This window comes from Cricetulus griseus (assembly GCF_003668045.3).
Source record: "Cricetulus griseus strain 17A/GY chromosome 1 unlocalized genomic scaffold, alternate assembly CriGri-PICRH-1.0 chr1_0, whole genome shotgun sequence".
Lineage (NCBI taxonomy): Eukaryota > Metazoa > Chordata > Mammalia > Rodentia > Cricetidae > Cricetulus > Cricetulus griseus.
In genome coordinates this window covers 217,549,285-217,568,147 of record NW_023276806.1, presented here as the reverse complement: position 1 = coordinate 217,568,147, position 18,863 = coordinate 217,549,285, and the positions used below count along the sequence as shown (strand labels likewise).

Genomic DNA, 18,863 nt, shown 5'->3' with positions numbered 1-18,863 from the left:
TGAAAGGAATGGCCACGAGCACTTACTCAAGGGAAAAGATGGATGGGTTCTTAGCTAGGGTTTCCTCGTGCACAAGAGTGTGAAATACTAAGACGGGGTAAAAACTACAAGACTGGCAGCACCCAGCACTGTAAAACCATGTGAACTTAGGCGTCCTGGTGATTGCTGATCAATGAACCCATCTCCAGGAGAGGAAAGTCAAAATGTATACTAACTTTAATGTCAGTAATTAAACTGAATAGTTGGTTTACAAGTTATATTTCATTATAATCTTACTGTCATCATTTATAATATTTAAATATTTAAAGTTCTCTAAATCCCTAATATATATATATGTGTGTGTGTGTGTGTGTGTGTGTGTGTGTGTGTGTGTAATATATTAGGGATATATATAAATATAAATATATATAATATATATATAAATATAAATATATATACTATTATACATATATAATCACACAATGAGGGGGTTTATTACTGTTAGTAGAATCCAGTCATTTTACAGATGGGAATATAAAGCTTGAGGAACTCTCAAGATGGGGGCTTGTAATATGAGAGAAGGATGGATTGCAAAAGAGCTACTGAGGAAATGGTGAGACAAAGAAAGATAGCAATGAAGTTGACCAAACATGCTTATGTGTCAGAATACGATGCAGCAATTTTTTAATTTAAATTCTTTAATTACTACTCATATTTACATATCCATCCCCCCCATTCCCTTGCCCTCCCATGTTCCCCACCAACCCCCCCAACCCATCCCCCACCTCTTCCCCAGGGATAGTGAGGCCCTCTACCAGGGACCTTCAGGCTGTCATATCATTTGGAGGAGGGCCTAGGCCCTCCTTGCTGTATCTGGGCTGTAATAGTATCCCTCCATAGGGAATGGGCTCCTAAAGTCCATTTGTGCTCTAGGGATAAAGACTGGGTCCACTGTTAGAGGTCCCATAGACTGCCTTGGCCTCCTAGCTGGCACCCACATTCAGAGGGCTTGGTTCAGTCCAATGCTGTTTTCACAGCTTTATAGCTAGGGTCTCCATGCTCTCACTAGGTCAGGTCAACTGTTTCTGTGGGCTTCTGCAGCACCGTCTTGGCTCCTTTGCTCATCCCTCCTCCCTCTCCACAACTGGATTCCAGGAGTATGGTTCAGTGCTTAGCTGTGGGTACCTGTTTCTGCTTCGAACAGCTACTGGATGAAGGCTCTAGGAATGGTAACCAAGGTAGACACCAATCTCCTTATAGGGGAAGGGCATCAATGGCATTTTCTCCACCACTGCTTGGCTTCTTAGTTGGGGTCATCCCTGTGAATCCCCTAACACTTCCCCTGTGCCAGACCGCTCTCCATACCTGTACCGAGAGCTTGTGTTTCAAAGTGCTTAGGCTGAGTTCTAGGCTCGTCACTTCATGCTCTTGTAAGGCCGAGAGTGTCCCTTAACCTTTCTTTGACTTATTTTCCTCACGAGTGAAAACAGCGTAACGGCAGTAACAACTGCCCCATGTCAGTAGAACTGAGGTGAGAACTGAGTGAAATGATGGCATTAAAGCCTTGAAACATGTGAAACTCTGAGCATGATCCCTCACAGACAGTGTGTGTTTAATGGATGCTACCTGCTGCCATTCATAACTACTCTCCCAAACGCCTGTGGGAAGATTATCATTATATTTTAGCCATGGCAGATTTTCATGGGCACACTGAACCAGCAGCAATGTGGGGGTGGATGGCTTTTACATATTTTCCTCACAAATTAAATCTGGGGCTAGACCACAAATTATATAGGGCTCTGTTTTGTTTGTGGCTGCACTAGCTAGTCCCCATGGCCCCTGCTGACTGCAAGATCCTATAAATCTATGTGGGGCAGTCCCAGTGCTGGAGAGAGACAGGCAGTCAGCACGACCACACTCATGCCTGCCTTCTTCCAGGCCCAGAGCCTCAGCTGCAATGCGACTAGCACAACTGTGGGAGACTTCAGCCACACATTTGTACTCAAAACCTTCACTTGTATTGCTCCTCGATGGTACATTTCCTTTAGCTAAACTAAGTTTTCTTCACTACCATTTTTTGCTTATTTTATTCTGTGTTTTAAAACGCCAAAAGGATCAAGTCATATAATTAAGTTACCTGTATATTTTATTACTTCATTTATATTGTTTGTTTTCATTTTGGCCACTCATGTTGAGGGTAAAATTATGCAATGCTAAAGTTGGGTAGTCTGAGTAGGATTTGTGATTATTGAGAGTAAGCAGGCCATATGGTTCTCGGCCAGAGACTGTTAATCCCACTGCCACAATTTCAAGTCAAATTTGAAGCAAGCTTTAATTAAATACTGGCCAGGATGATGAACTCTCTGGCAAGGTCCACTCTGGTTTTTCAGAAAAGTGGCCCCCAGTCACAGTTTGCAGCAGCTTTTCCCATCAGGTCCAATCAGGGACAAGTGTACATCCTGACTCTTTCCTGCCTGTGAACGTCCCACCAACGTGTGATCAAGCACATGTAGATGGGTCAAACAGTCTTGTTTAGGGGAGTGAAAACACGTTGACTTATTATATCCCATAAACAACAGCCTCCAGCAGTTCAGGAACTGTCTGTTCTCAGCTGGAGACTTGCAGATCAGAGGCATTTTTGTTTCAAGGATCTCTTAGGCACAGTATTTAAAACCTAAAATGTAATGTTGGCTTTCACAAGATCAGATTGGTGGTGTTGGTGTTGGGGGTGGGGAGCTGTTTCAGGTCCCAAAGAGGAAGTGTGGAGTTGGCACCGAGAAGGAGACAGACACAATTACACAATTTGAGAGGGATTTAAGATGGCTGCCTATGCTGTTTATTGAAAAAGGAATACACCTTTTGTACTCAATAGCTTAGCCACAAGCAGGATTGAAACCAGACTCAATGATTCAGGGATGGAAAGCAGCCATTAACTTCACTATAGCAGTTTCCCTGAGACAGTACGTATCTAAATGCCAATTGTTCTCCAGGGTTCTGTAACTCTATCAGGAGAACCCTTGCATCAATGGAAGGGCCCCAAGTCCCCCCCTGAGGGAATGGAGACCCTTATCCAAATGCCTGCGGATGGAAAACGGACTTGTGGGAAACAGACTTTACTCCAGTACAATTTAAGAGCAGTTTTCAGGGCATATCACCAAGCTGTTCCCTAATTGTGTCCCTTTGTGTCTTAGTCTTACTGTATGGGCCTGTTCCCCTCATATACTCCCAAAAGGGAAGATCCTGAAGGCTTACTCTTTTTCCATTATACCCAACCACTCTGATTTCTCTGTACTTGTAACTGAACTCTTGCCCTTAAAGGCCTCAGGCTCTGGATCAGAATTGTAGGCATTCATCCTTGGGATCAGGTGTGTCTAGTAAATCTCTAACTTTCCTGTCCTTGGTGTAATAAGGAGAGAACAATGGGATTCATGGTTCCACAGCAGCTTGGGGATTTTTTTTTTCCCTGAGGAAATTTTTTTGTTTAAAGAGGCCGCCATTTTATTCCTTTTCATCCTTTGAGGCCCACACAAAATCTCCCACAGGAAAAGGCATAAGGGAACTCTCATAACAGATAGTGAGAATCATTAAAAATGAAAGTAAAAAGGTGCCGGAGAAGTGTGGTCCGTAATGTTGAAATGCTGGGATTTCGTCAAGCAGCAATGGTCGCCATGCTCTACACACCGGGCCAGTTCTCCACACTAGCCACTGCTACTCTAGACCGGAAGGCTCACCAGGGAGCACAGGGTACCCAGCAGCTACAGTCTGCTGAGGCAAGTGGAAATCCAACGGTGTGATCAGATATAGGAGGGTGGAGCACGTTAGGACCATATCACCCTGCCCTCTTCCCGCTGAGCCAATGCAACCCAAGAACAGAGTTCCACAGGTAAGCAGCAATACCGAGTATGCCGGCAAAAGTGAGCAGATGGGAAAGAGCGCCAGGAGGGGAGAATGGCAGACACCCACCGGTACTCTGTTATGTTCAATCAAAGCAGACAGACAAGCAGAAACGCACATAAGAGACGAAAGCTAAGGGGGCTGGAGAGACAGCTCAGCGGTTAAAAGCACTGGCTGCTCTTTCAGAGGACCCCGGTTCAATTCCCAGCACCCACATGGCAGCTCACAACTGTCTGTAACTCCAAGATTTGACATCCTCACACAGACATACATGCAGGCAAAATACCGATGCAAATTTAAAAAAAAAAAAGAAAGAAACAAGAGTTAAAGTGGAAGTCTTTGTCTAGCTGCCCAAAGCTACACCCTAAGAAAATATGTTCACACGATCCCAGGCAAACAACAACAATCAGATATTTCCATCATTTTTACATTTTAAATTCTCTTTTTAAAACCAAAAAAATACACAATTTTCAAAGTATGTTCTTAAAGGAAATTAGTAAGCACAAAGGGATTTGTTCAAAACAGTAGAAATAACTCTGGTAGAAGAGAATGAAACCAGTCCCTAACAATGAAAACACACGGACAGCATCATCACAGAGGGGTCTAAGTAGGAAACCCAGAACCAGGAGAGGCTCTGGCCACAGACAGGGATCTTTGAAGAAAACTGACTTGCGTGGGAATTCCCACGTATCATGTGATAAGGAGAAAGTGCTCCAAACCACTAAGTAAAGCAATATGCCCCCAACAATTATTTAAAACTGGAACAAGTTTGTGGAAGAAAAAAATAGATATGACTAGCTTAAATCTTTATTAAAGCAGTTGTAATATGGCAAAGTCCTGCCTAAGGACTTTATACACTTCGATCATGAAGGTCAGTCCACATTCCACTCTCTTCTGAGAATTGCTCCTTGTTCTGGTTCACAGAAGGTATGGGAATAGCAGCTGCTGGTGGTCACTGTGACTAGCTCTGTAAGTGCTGCAAGACAAGAACTGAGGTTTAGCAACTGTCAGTCAACTTGGGGCAGAAATAAACACTAGATACTACTTGGGTCTGTGGAATGAATTCACCCATCTAATTTCTCCTTAAGAAATTAGGGATATTTTTCAAACAGAAAGCTTACACCCACCTATTTTGAAGGAATTACTATAGGATGGATTCAACAAGAAGGAAACTAATCTAGGAAGAAGTAACTATTAACAAAGAGTTTGGTGGGCAAAGTCATCACATAAGTATTTCTAAGTTGAAGTTAGTTGTGTGTTAAAGAAATAAATATCGGGTGTGATATCTAATGGAGTTGGGGGAGAAGTATGAACCCATGCAAAGTGAATAAATGGACAGCATATTTCTTTCCCCCTTGGCAATGTATTCTAGGCTTTAAATCAGGTTCCTGGTACATACCTCTAATTCTAGGACTCAGGAGGCTGAGGCAGGAGGATCACCGTGAGTTTGAGGTCAGCCTGGGCCATATAGAGAGATTCTGGATCAATACCTGTCCCCCTAAAGACACAAAGAGATAAGAAAGCATAATTTTCTGGTATGAGTATACAAAGGCTAAAATTGAACAAATACATGAATATATATCTGACAAAGTAGATAGAGGAAATGGTAAACACAATTACAGACAGCCACAGAATGCAAGAAAGAATAAGAAGATTGCAAATAAAAGACAAGGAAAAAAATCAGGTGAAGCCAGTCCACATGTATAGGTTTTATTGGACCTTTTAAAGACAGAGATGACAAAGATGATCCTTTAAAGACACACGGCAGCATCCGTGTGTTTCTTCCTTCCCTGGAGGCATGGGACACACTCTTCTCAAGGCAGTATAAATGCAGCAATATGATTTGATTATTTCTGTCCAAAGTGGACTATCAGAGATTCTGTCACCCAGATTTTTATTGGAGGTTTTGTCCATAGTCACTCTCCTGGTAGCATCTCCCCAAATCCCAGACTTCTAGAAGTAAAGCAGTCATTTCACATAAAGCACCCTTTTTGTACAGACTATGTTGACTGAGCCATGATCCTCTTGTAAACAGAATTCCGTATCAATGAAGGTCCAAATTAGCCAGTCAGCCACCCTATTCTCAGTGCTGGGCAAGCCAGCCTTTATTGGTTTCATAGGTTCAGGCCTGCCATGTTCATTCAGTCTCTCTCTCTCTCTCTCTCTCTCTCTCTCTCTCTCTCTCTCTCTCTCTCTCTCTCTCTCCCACCAGACCTGTTTTAAAGGCCTGGATACAGACCAGCACAGTGCTCAGAGAGAATTTACAACAAAAGGATATTTCTCTTCTTTTTTTCTTCTTTTGAGACAGCATCTTACTAGAACTTATGAATTTCTTTCCCTGGGACTCAGGCATGAACGATCATGCCCAGCCATGAAGTTCTTTACAAATCAAAATAATTGATATTTAACTAATCTGCTTCCAACAGACAGCACTAGGAAGAACAAAAGAAGTTCAATGAAAGCATATAATTCAAGAATTGAGAGAAAAGCCAGATATTGATAAAAAAATGTAAGAGTAAACACAAAATTTTAGACATCATTCTTTTTTTACATGTTTTATATATATTTGAATTACAAACAAGATTGAATTACATGACAATCCCAGTTCCCTTCTCCCTCCCTTCCTCCTCTACCACCCCCCCAACTAAAATCCTACCTGTCATATGTCCTTTCTTCTAATCTACACCTGACTCAAAATTTCTGCTTCCTCATGACCTCTGCATCCTTCCTTTTCTTCCCTTCTCACTCTCGTAGCTTCCTCCCCCCTCTTCCCATGTTCTCAATTTGCTCAGGGGATGGTGACCCTTTCCCCTTTTACAGGGGACAAAGTTTGTCTCTTTTAGGGTCTTCTTTATTTACTAGTATCTCTGGCAGTGTGGATTGTGGGTTGGTAATCCCTTAATCTATGTCTAAAATCCACATATGAGTGAGTACATCTCATGTTTGTCTTTTTGTGATTGGGTTACCTCGCTCAGAATGGTTTCTTCGAGTTCCATCTATTTTCCTGCAAATTTCAAGATTCCATTGTTTTTTTCTGCTGAGCAGTACTCCATTGTGTAAATGTACCACATTTTCTCTATCCATTCTTCCATTGAGGGGCATCTAGGCTGCTTCCAGTTTCTGGCTATTACAAATAGTGCTGCTATGAACATGGTTGAACAGATGTTCTTGCTGTATGAATGTGCTTCTTTTGGGTATATGCCTAGGAGTGGAATTGCTGGATCTTGTGGTAGACTCATTCCCATTTTCTTGAGGAGTCGCCATACTGATTTCCACAGTGGCTGTACAAGTTGGCACTCCCACCAGCAGTGGAGGAGTGTTCCTCTTTCTCCACATCCTCTCCAGCATAAACTGTCATTGGTGTTTTTGATTTTAGCCATTCTGACAGGAGTAAGATGGTATCTCAGAGTTGTTTTGATTTGCATTTCCCTGATGGTTAAGGATGCTGAACACTTTCTTATGTGTCTTTCAGCCATTTTAGATTCCTCTATTGAGAATTGTCTATTTAGTTCTGTACCCCATTTTTTATTATTGACCCTCTTTTTCTTTTCTTTTTTAAAAAGATTTTATTTATTTATTTATTTATTTATTTATTTATTTATTATGTATACAGTCTTCTGCCTGCATGCAGGCAGATGGCACCAGATCTCATTCAAGGCGGTTGTGAGCCACCATATAGTTGCTGGGAATTGAACTCAGGACCTCTGGAAGAACAGTCAGTGCTCTTAACCACTGAGCCATCTCTCCAGCCCTCTGTACCCCATTTTTAATTGGATTGTTTGGTACCCCACATCTGACAGAGGGCTGATCTCCAAAATATACAAAGAACTCAAGAAGCTATTCTCCAAAACACTAGACATCATTCTTTGGAAGAAATAATTTTCAAAAGATGCACTTTGAAAAGCTTTTTATAATTTAAAAAGAGGAAAATTTTGGCATTTACTGGAAACATGGTATAGACACATAAGAATTTGAAAAAACTTAAGATAATATTACCAGATGAATATTTTGATATACAGTGAAAGCACAATTTTTGACTGATGGATTCTAAGTACATTTAAAATAAGATGGTTGAAATAGACTGATAGCTAAGACAGAATTTATATGTCATTTAGCTACACTCCTCTGCATACTGACATACAAAGGTAGTAGCCCCAACCTCTGAATGGGGAATTATAACTTCAACTTCAGGAATGAACATTCCCATTTTATAGTAAATGTTTGATACATAGGAGAACAGATCCAGTTAGTTACCCATCACAATGTACAGAGCTAGTATTACGTTGAAAAAAAAAAAGCCTGAATCATTCAGAAGATCAACCTAATAAAATACTAAAACAAAAAGAATACAAGAAAATTGTAGGTTAGAAAAACTATGACCATATAAGTAAATGATAAAGATAACAAACCCAAATATAACCAACTATAACATTTTATATTATATAAGATGTATAAGGCATATGGTTATATAATAGGTGTATATGTATGTATTTTCTATGTGTAACTGTATATGTGTATAATAAGCTTGCATGTATATGATATATTTATCTGCCACATATAATGTAAATATATTTACATGCAGGAAATTACATAAGGTACATGAAATGACTAATTCACCATTAGAAAGCTCGGCAATGAAGTTGGCCATGCTAGCATTTCAAAAGGAAAAGATGCTCTCATGGCTTTCATCCACACCTGCTCTCTCCCAGCTGTGTTTCTGAAGATACAGATAAGCTGATACTAACGTTTCTTTGAAAATTTGCATGGACCAAAGAGTCAAATAATGCTGACAAAATGCAAGTGTTAGAAGTTTCATACACTCCAATATCAACAGTTACTACAAAGCTACAGTAATCAAAGCTACTGCACTGACCAAGGCCAGATGTGCAGACACACAGAGTAGAACCAAGAATCAAGAAACAAAACCTCTGCTTGCAGCTAGTGTGTTTAAGAATTCAAAGTCGGAAATGGTCTTTTCACCTGGACAATGCCAGGATAAGCACACACACACACAGAGGGAGAGAGAGAGAGAGAGAGAAAGAGAGAGAGAGAGAGAGAGAGAGAGAGAGAGAGAGAGAGAGAGAGAGAAAGATTCCTAATAGACTACACTACAAATATAAATCTAAAAGATAAGATGATACCAAAATATCTTAGAAGGAAAAAAAAGAGAAGTAAATTTTGTGATTTTCAGTAAGGTAAAATGTTAACAAAGAAAAAAATGATAAATTTTTGATAAGCTTATCAAATTTAAGCACTCTAATTTGCATCAAAGAAAAGGATCAGGAAAGTAAAAATACAACCCACATAGTGAGAGGAAGTGTTTGAAAGCTTATCTCTGATAATAGATGCAGCGCCAGGGTATAGATTTAAGGTTGTTATTATTAATAAAGTGAGAATTTCAAAATGAGCAAAGATCTGAATATTATAGATAAATACAGAGTATGTTTATATTATATAAATATGTATATATAAAATATTATATATATACATATATATATATATATATATATATATATATATTTCTCCCAAGAATACACATGAGTGGCCAAGAATCTCATGAAAAGTTACTCAATGTCATTAGTTATGGGAGCCATCTGTTCAGCTGAAGTATATTATATATACAGGACTGTATGCAATTGATGTTAGTTCCATCTCAGGCATATTGTTTAATTTCATTTTTTTCTTTTGGTTTTCCCAGACAGAATTTTTCTGTGTAGCCTTGACTGTCCTGGAACTCACTCTGTAGATCAGGCTGGCTTCCAGTTCACAGAGACCAGCCTGCCTCTGCTTCCTGAATGCTGGGATTAAAGGTATGTGCCACCAGCACCTGGCTTATTATTTCATTTCTTACTGTATTGACTCTGATCACTCATGAAACATGATGTTATGAAGTTGTTGGTTTGGTGTGTGTGTGTGTTTGTGTGTGTGTGATAGACTATCGCTGCCTGGGGGGGGCAGCCTCCAGACAGCATAGGGCTCAAAAGGAATCAATCCATGGCATCAGAGTATACTAGACTTTTCCATCTGAGGGGGTTAGGGAAAAAAACACACACTCTCTTGATGGTTTCCTTCTTTATTCTATTATTATTATTATTATTATTATTATTATTATTATTATTATGTGTTCTTTCTTTGTACACTTTTCTTCTACAGCTTATATAGGAATTACAATGTCGTTATATTCTATTTTTCAAATGAGTGATTACAATGAATACGGAAAAAATAGTAAAAAACAGCATGTTTTCCATATCCCTTGTATGATTAAACATTTTATGTGTCCCAATAACCCATGTACATTCATACCCAAGCAACTTGTTATAGATTAACCATTCGGGCAAGCAAGGTAGTCTTCTCAGTCAGGTCTTTTACTGGCAGACTGAGTTTTGGAATTTCAAAGAAATGGCCAATTACTTTATTACTTATCTTGAAACATAGTCTTATAAGGAATCTTAAAGGAAACACAATCCTAAACTTTTATATATGAAAAAGAATCAGTCAGTTCCACTTTAAATCTTTAGGGTACATACCCACTCATCAATAGCTTTTTATATCAGGAGACTGAGGGCAGAAATTGGTACAAATAATTAATCATCACCTTTGATCATCAACCAACCCTCGCAAGGAAAGTACATCAGCTAGTCACAATGAGGCTGTTTTGTATCTTTGATCTCAACTATGTGAACTTATGAACTTTAGATTGTTTTCTGGGGTTTCCCATCTCAAAGCTATTATCAAAGCATCTGATGTACCCTGAATTTATTTTAAAGCTTTCTTTCAGCTAATGTTGCACACTGAAACCTGTGATGACATCCTTCAACAATAAGAGAATTAGAGCCAGCCTGTCCCCTGGGGACTTAATTGTTTTCCTTAATCATTAACTTGAGCTAAGGTCTCTGCAACTCCTTAGGTGAAACTCATGAGCTTTCATTGTGTAGCATTTCCTTGTATTTACTTTTAGCCATCAAAACTTTGTATAAGACAGCATTATTATTATCAACTGGACAGTAGAGCTTAGGGAAGAATCATCTTCATTATACTCCACAAGTTTAAATGCCCGCAGAACGGCATTACACTCTCCACCACACACACTACACACGACATTGCAGGTACCCATTCACACCATGTCAGATACCAGAGAAAGATAGCAGCAACAAACATGTAAAGACACAGCAGAAGCAAAAGACATTCCAGTGTTGGTGATCTCAGGCCCTTGCATAACCAAAATTGACCCATCAGAACATGTCCTCCTGGTGGGCTGACACCTTGAACTTCAATGGCTACATGCAGTTCCTCTGACCCTACACTGCCAATAGACTTTGTGCCAAACATCAGCTGTTCAAAGATAAAATACATTCTTTTTTTTTTTTTTGGTTGAAGAACCAACTGATATTTTCAAAAATGGTGAGAGTAAAATGAGGATTTAATCATTCATCCTATTTCACTATAAAAGCTGTTAAGAAGTTTCTCCCTGTTTAGGTTTTCCAGCTAACGAATGAAATGTTAAAATTAAACCATCACTGTTCCACCACCCCCAATGAAGCAACGAATCTAGGTGACAGTCATCAGTGGCTACTCAGACAACAGAGAGAAATAAGCCAAAAATAGTTGCTTCTTGATAAACTTGTATAACATTATTTAAGAAATCTTGCCAAAAAACCAAGTCGAACAAGCTTTTTTTTATTATTATTATTACTACCTGGTAATTTAGAAAAAGTATGAAAGTCACAATGGTGTGATAAATGGCTGCAGAATAACAGAATTCTGAATGTCTGGCTATGGGGCATGCTAGAAAAGAGTACCCAGACCCTCCTTAAAACAAAACAAAAAGGAGGAGAGAGGAGGAAATGAGGGAGCAGGAGGCTGAGTAGGGGGAAGAATAGAGAAGAGCAGGATGAGAGATACCATGACAGAGGGAGCCATTATAGGTTCCAGGAGAGATCTGGAAGAAGGAAGATTTCCAGAGATCTACAAGGATGACACCAACTGACAATCTAAGCAATAGTGGAGAGGCTACCCTAAATGCCCTTCCCCTATAATGAGACTGATGACTACCTTATATGCCATCCTAGAGCCTTCATCCAGTGGCTGATGGAAGCAGAGGCAGACACCCACAGCTAAACACTGAACTGAACTCTGGAAATCAGTTGTGGAGAGGGAGGAGTGATGAGCAAAGAGGTCAAGACCGGGCTGGTGAAACCCACAGAATCAGCTGACCTGAGCAAGGGAGAGCACATGGACCCCAGACTGATCCAGACCCCTGAATGTGGATGTCAAGAGGAGGCTTTGGCACTCTATGGGGCCTCTGGTAGTAGATCAGTATTTATCCCTGGGATAAGAAAGGACTTTGGGAGCTCATCCCACTTGGAAGGATGCTGTCTCAGCCTGGATACATGGGGAGGGCCTAGGCCCTGCCCAGGATGATAAGACAAACTTTGGGGATCCTCCATGTAGGGCCTTACCCTCTCTGGAGAGCTGAGGGTTAATGGGGTTGGGGGCTTTCAGGGGTAGGGGAGGAGGGGAGGGAGAGGGAAAATGGATTGCTATGTGAAGCAGACATATTTCTGAGTTGAACTAATAAAAAAATAATTTCTTGGGAAAAAATACAGCTTGTTAGTGCCAAACTTTGTAACATAAAAATAACCCAGATGGTAATGCTTTTAGAGACATTCAATTGTTTCTACTGAAAAAAAAAACTGATGGATGAAGAGAATATTAAGAAACATCAACCAGTGGCAATTTATGGGCATTCTTTGAATTCTACATAAATCTCATTTTAAAAATTGTTAATCAGTTAGAAAAGTTTGTATTCTGGGTATTTGATGACAAAGAGGAAGTTATGATTTGGTTATAGTTAAATAATACACGAGCCCATAGTCCTTGACCTCGTGAAGCTTTCAGTGAGTCGGAGAAATACTCAGATTTAGAGGAGAGATTAAGATGCAACTTGATAGAGATTTGTGTTAAGACATAAATATTGTGGGAATGCAGGAAGAGCATCAATAGGAAGCTGGAAGGGTAATCCCTGTTAAGAGACAGATGCTCCCTGAAGGATGAGGAGTGTGCCAGAGGAATCAGGAAGCACAGCAGCACTCCAATGTAAGCAAGCCATGAGCAGAGATGAAAGGTGAAATAACAGGGTGTGTTCTGAGGAGTGTGAACATCTAAGCGCAGCTACAAGATGGGCCAGTGGCAAGAGACAAGGTTAGAGAAGTAGGAAGATTGCTTGAGAGAAAGCACACCTCAACTGAGCAACACGGGAGAGCAGGGCTTGGTGGTTTGGTGTAGATGTAGGAGAACGGACCCTGAGGATGTAAGAGTGGGAGAACTGGCCCCCAACTTGCTCATCGCTGGAAGGGGTGAACTAGCCTGGACAACGCGGGAGGGCTCGCCCTGGTGGTGAAGACAGGGGAGATCTGGCAGGCTGACCAACCCTGCAACTGCCCACGCCCAGAACCAGGGTTGTGTGTTGGTCCGCAATAATATCCACCCCATCTGTGATTGTTGGAGCAAGGGAGGGGGTGGGGGTAGGGGTCAGTCCTGCCGACACAGGGCTACAGGATCCCCATGACACGGAGCAGCAATAGGATGTCCAGGAAGAGTCCCAGTGAGGACCCAGTGTCAATGGTGTAACAGAGACCAGGGGCCTCGAACCACACCAACGATTGTTTTTGATAAACGCCTGCATGTAAAGATGTATGGATAAAGAAGTTTCCTGCACGACTCACTGTGTCACACTGCAGTTTCCGTGGCGAGATTTTCCCCTCTCCTCCCTTTTTTCTCTTAAATTTTGTTTTGTTTTATTTTGGGGTCAGGAAGGAGACGGGTAGGATAAGGAGGCATGATGTGAAAGGCACAAAGAACAAATAAATCTTAAAAAAAGAAGAAAAGCTTGGCCAATCTATCCTTCAACCATTTACATCAGTACTGCAAACAGCAAACCACCACACATTTTCACAACTGAGGGAGCAAATAAAGTGCAAAACTGAGGGAATAATTAAGTGACTACTTCACTATGGATCCAGTACAGCATGTCTTGGTATTATATTCTCCTTGGAAGACAGGAGAGAAAAACACTAAGTTTGATAGAAAATAAATTGGAGGTCTTAAGCATCTGAGCTCTCACTAATAAGAAATTGGCCTCTTCACCTTCCCTGTGAGGGAACCTTCTGCCCTTGATTATAGTGTGGCCTGCTTCAAGTTCCTGCCTTGATTTCCCCTCAGTAATGGACTATGGTCTGCAATTGTGTGGTGGTTTGAAAGAAAATGCCCCCAAAAGGAGTGACACTATTAGGAGGCATGAGTTTGTTGGAGAAAGTATGGTTTTGTTGGAGGAAGTGTGTCACTGTGCTGGTAGGCTTTGAAGTCTCACATATGCTCAAGATACCACCCAATGTCTCAGACCACTTCCTGTTGCCTGCAGAACAAGATGTAGGACTCTAAGCTACCTCTCCAGCACCATGTCTGCCTGCATGCCTCCATGTCCCACCATGATGATAATGGACTAAACTGCCACCACAATTAAATGTTTTCCTTTATAAGAGTTGTCATGGTCATGATGTCTCTTCACAGCAATAGAAACCCTAACTAAGACAGATTGTAATCCAAATAAGGAAGCCTTTATTTTGACTCACAGTTTTGGGGTCTAGTCCACATGGGAGAAGGCATGGAGATCCGAGCATGTGGGAGCTGGGTACACTGCATCCAATCAGGAAGCAGACAGAGATGAATTCTAGTGTTCCACTCCCTTTCTCTTCTTTTCCTTTTTACGTAGTCTGTGAGCCCAGTGTATGGGATGATGTCACTCACATTTAGGTGGGGTCTCCCTCCTCATGTAAACCTCTCTGGGAAGATGTCCAGATAAGCCCAGGGTGTGTCTTGTAGGGGGTTGCAAATCTACTTAAGTTGACAACTGTGATTAACCATCACTCTCTCCTTTTCTAATATATCTGGGTTTGCATTTTTTATTCAGTTAAAAAAACTAAAAAAATGTATTAGATATATGAAATAAGAGGCAATACTATAAAGAAAACTCAAAAAATAATTAACATAATTCACAAGACAAATGGTGTTTCCTCTGTTTGGAAGAGGGAGCAGAGGCTACGTGGGATATTTTTAAACTACATAGCACATTTGATTCCCTAACATTTGCAAATTTTTAAACATTTTTCAACTTTATAATCATAATCATTTTCCAAATCATATGGACACGCCTTACAAACTTCTTCAGTGTTATACTATATGACACAATACACACACGCACGCGCGTGCAGGCACAAAGACATGTAACACATGCACATGCATGGACACACACACAAGTTTCAAAGGTTATAGGATTCAGCAAAACTATGCTCATTTCTTCATTACCTGAAAGTTGGCCTCTGTATATCTGTCTTGCAAACTGTTACCAGTGTGGTGCTAACTGGCATCCTGAAGATGTGTGTGTGCATCTGTGTCTGTGCGAATGTATATACATATACATATACATATACATATACATATACATATACATACATACAACTGTAGACCCAATTTAATGCCCTTGATTGACTCTGCTTCCAAAATCAAAGACAAACCTATAAAATTGAAATGAGGTCTCTTCCTTTTGCTCCCCCTGCCCTCAGAACTAGAAATATTTTATAGAGTTGATAGTTAAATATCTTGTGGGGATGAGGAGGTGGTTTGGGAGATGAAATGTTTGCAATGCAAGCATGAAGACCAGAAGTTGGATCCCAGAAATCCACATAAATACCAGATGTCATGGGGCCCATCTGTAATTCCAGCCTCATAAGGCAGAGATAGAATCTCCAGAGCAATAGGGCTGGCAAGACTAGCTATACTGTGGAGCTCTACACCTGATTAAGCATGCCCCCACATATGCATATATAAACATATGCACATCATACATGAAAAAAATGGGAGAAATTTGTGTGAAATACTATCTTAAGATATGTTACATTTGTTTATGCTGTGGAACATTTATTTAAAGATGTAAAGATGTGGTGCATTCTGTAATGTTGCATTTGTTGAATTCTGTGAAGCTGTGATTCTTTGCCTGTATAAAATACCTGATGGTCTAATAAAGAGCTGAATGGTCAATAGAGAGGCAGGAGAAAGGATAGGTGGGGCTGGCAGGCAGAGAGAATAAACAGAAGAACTCTGGGAAGAAAGAACAAGAGAACAAAAAGAGGAGGACACTAGGGGCCAGCCAACCAGCCACACTGCCAGCCATGGAGTAAGAGTGAAAGTAAGATATAAAGAAGAAAGAAAAGTAAAAAGCCCAGAGGCAAAAGGAAGATGGAATGATTTAAGTTAAGAAAGGTGGCTAGAAAAAAAGTCAAGCAAAGGCCATGCATTCATAAGTAATAAAAAGCTTCCATCTGTGTGTGATTTATTTGAGAGCTGGGTGATGCCTCCCCCAAAAAAGCCCAAAGAATAAAATAGTAAAACAAACAACAACAAATCTTATAAGATTTTTTCATGTAATAAAATCATTTATGACAAAATAATTTAAGTTCATGAAAATAAAAGACAAAAGGGCAATATTGGAGTGAGAAAAAGAGTAAACCCAAACAGGCTCCCCTTACAAAAAAGAATGGGCAGACATTCCCTTCCCTTCTTTAAACATGGTATATATGAATCTCTGTTTAAAATAATGTTTTGTTTTCTGAGCATCCTGTTTTTTCTTGCATAATATTTTACACAGACAAAAGAAACTTGTTTTCTAAAATAAATCAAGTGATATTTTTTAATCTTTGCTCAGTAACCTATTATTAAATAATAAGAAATATTTAGGGTAATAAAAAACCTTCCCCTGCTGCAATTTCAGAAAATGCTACTCTTTCCTAATATGTATTAATGGCCTCTTCTAAATAGACTAAGCCGATTAGGTAAATATATCATTCTCCATTTAAAACCATTTTTCTATCTTGATTCAATTCTGTTAGGCTATAACAATGTATCTTATAATTCCACAGAAATACTTTAGATGACTCTACAATTTCACTCTAATGGCTTCCTTGGTGCTCAAGTATTTTACATCATTTTAATCCACAATGATCAAGGTTGAGCTTGTTTTGTTCCAAGACTAAAATTTATTTTATATTACTCAGGCATAATAGGCCAGAAATCCTGATTCATTAATTTTCCCGTCCATCCAGTCATCACTCATCAACTGTCTTATAGATGTACAATATTATGATAAGTCTAACAGAGGAAATAACCATGGATTGCACAATAGTAGTGGTATCAAAACATTTAGTGTATAATTGGAAGGTGAAAAATTTCCCAAAAGACCAAACTGTATTAACTGATAAAACAGAAAACCAAATAAAAGTATGAGAAGGTGAAGGAAGCCCGCCTCTCCCTCTCTGGTCATTCTTTGCCACTGAGACAGTGCTGGTCCATCGCAGCTGGTCCTGCTTATTGAATGGGATGAGAATTGATGAAAAAGGAGTTGTTATATTGCCTGAGCTTGAATGGTGGAGAAATCTGGTACTTGGAATATGCATTGTACAATTTCAAGAAACAAGGTCATGGTTGTGAGTCATTTTGATTGTTCTAACTCAGTACTTTGCAGCAATAGATACCTTAGCATGGTCCACAGCTCCCCTTTCCACACTCTCACGACATAGCTCCTTGAGAAGTCATCCATGACAGTCCAGGACTTGGAGGAATTGGCTGAACTGTTATACATCAAATGTGTACTATTCTTCCCAGAGGAGTCACCTGGGGTGTTGAGCACATAGTTCTATGACACACCCAATTCAGAACATACTTCAGTCTTTGTGAGTTGCCCTCAAAATCTGTGACAACTGCTTTAAAACATGACGGTTACATGTTTCTCTTTTTAAAGTTGCTTTGATATTTCAGCTGCTTCCTTTTCTTCAATGTACAAATAGATCATGCAAACATTTCTATCTTAAAGACAGCAAAGAATTTGTAGTGGAAAGAAGGGCCATTTAGAGAGTCTGATGCTGTGGGATAATGCTCTTGTTCACCGTAAAGATTTGTCACTTGTATTGGTTTAATAAAATGCTGATTGGCCAGTAGCCAGGCAGGAAGTGATAGGACTATGAGAATTCTGAGAAGAGGAAAGGCAGAGACACAATCATCAGCCAGATACAGAGGAAACAAGATTAGAATGCCTTACTGAGAAAAGATACCAAGTCACATGACTAAACATATGTAAGAATTATGGGTAAATTTAAGTCATAAGAGCTAGTTAGTAATAAGCCTGAGCAACAGGCCAAACAGTTTATAATTAATATAAGCATCTGTGTGTTTATTTGGGACTAAACAGCTATGAGACTGGGAAGTATAGAAACTTCTGTCTACAGTCTGAACTACTATTTTATCAAAATAAATCTTCAGCTACTCTCTATTATGCAATAGATTGCTTTTAAAATCTCAGTGGAACAGAAGTCCTAATTAACTACCAGAACTTGTGAATTGCTAGAAATTCCATAAAATCCCAGCAAAAGGTGAGACTGACAAATTGTAAACACAGGCTTATTTTCTATCTATTCGGAGGTTCTTACTGTATCACTTAGGTTGTGCTCACTCCTGGGCTCAAGCAATCCTCCTGGTTCAACTCTCAGAGTAACAGGGACTATAGGCATTCTTGACCATGCCTTACTTTACCATTTACCATTGTAAATAGTTATTTTACAGAAAACAGAGACAGGTAGATTACTAGAATTTGTTAAATTAATGAAAAGCATAAAAGTACCCTGAACTATGGAAAATAATTTCACACCTCTAACGAGTATTATAAGTCATACCTAAATTAAAGGAACTCCAACTGCAAAAACATGAGATGACCCAGAATGTGGTCTTCTCTTTGCTCCTAGATGGTTAAAATTATCCCTAACAGCTTCAACATGATATATCATTTATGGTGCCAATGTCATGCATAAAAACAGACCCACCAGGATCTGTGGAGAGGCTGTATTTCATACATAGTATCTTTTGCATTAACTCTGTTTCTTCCA

At 39.8% G+C, this 18,863-nt stretch overlaps 1 pseudogene; it reads left to right on the top strand.

Annotated features, from left to right (window-relative positions):
- The first annotated feature begins 3,569 nt into the window (after positions 1-3,569).
- The window catches only part of LOC113832615, a 44,823-nt pseudogene continuing 29,529 nt past the window's right edge, over positions 3,570-18,863 (top strand).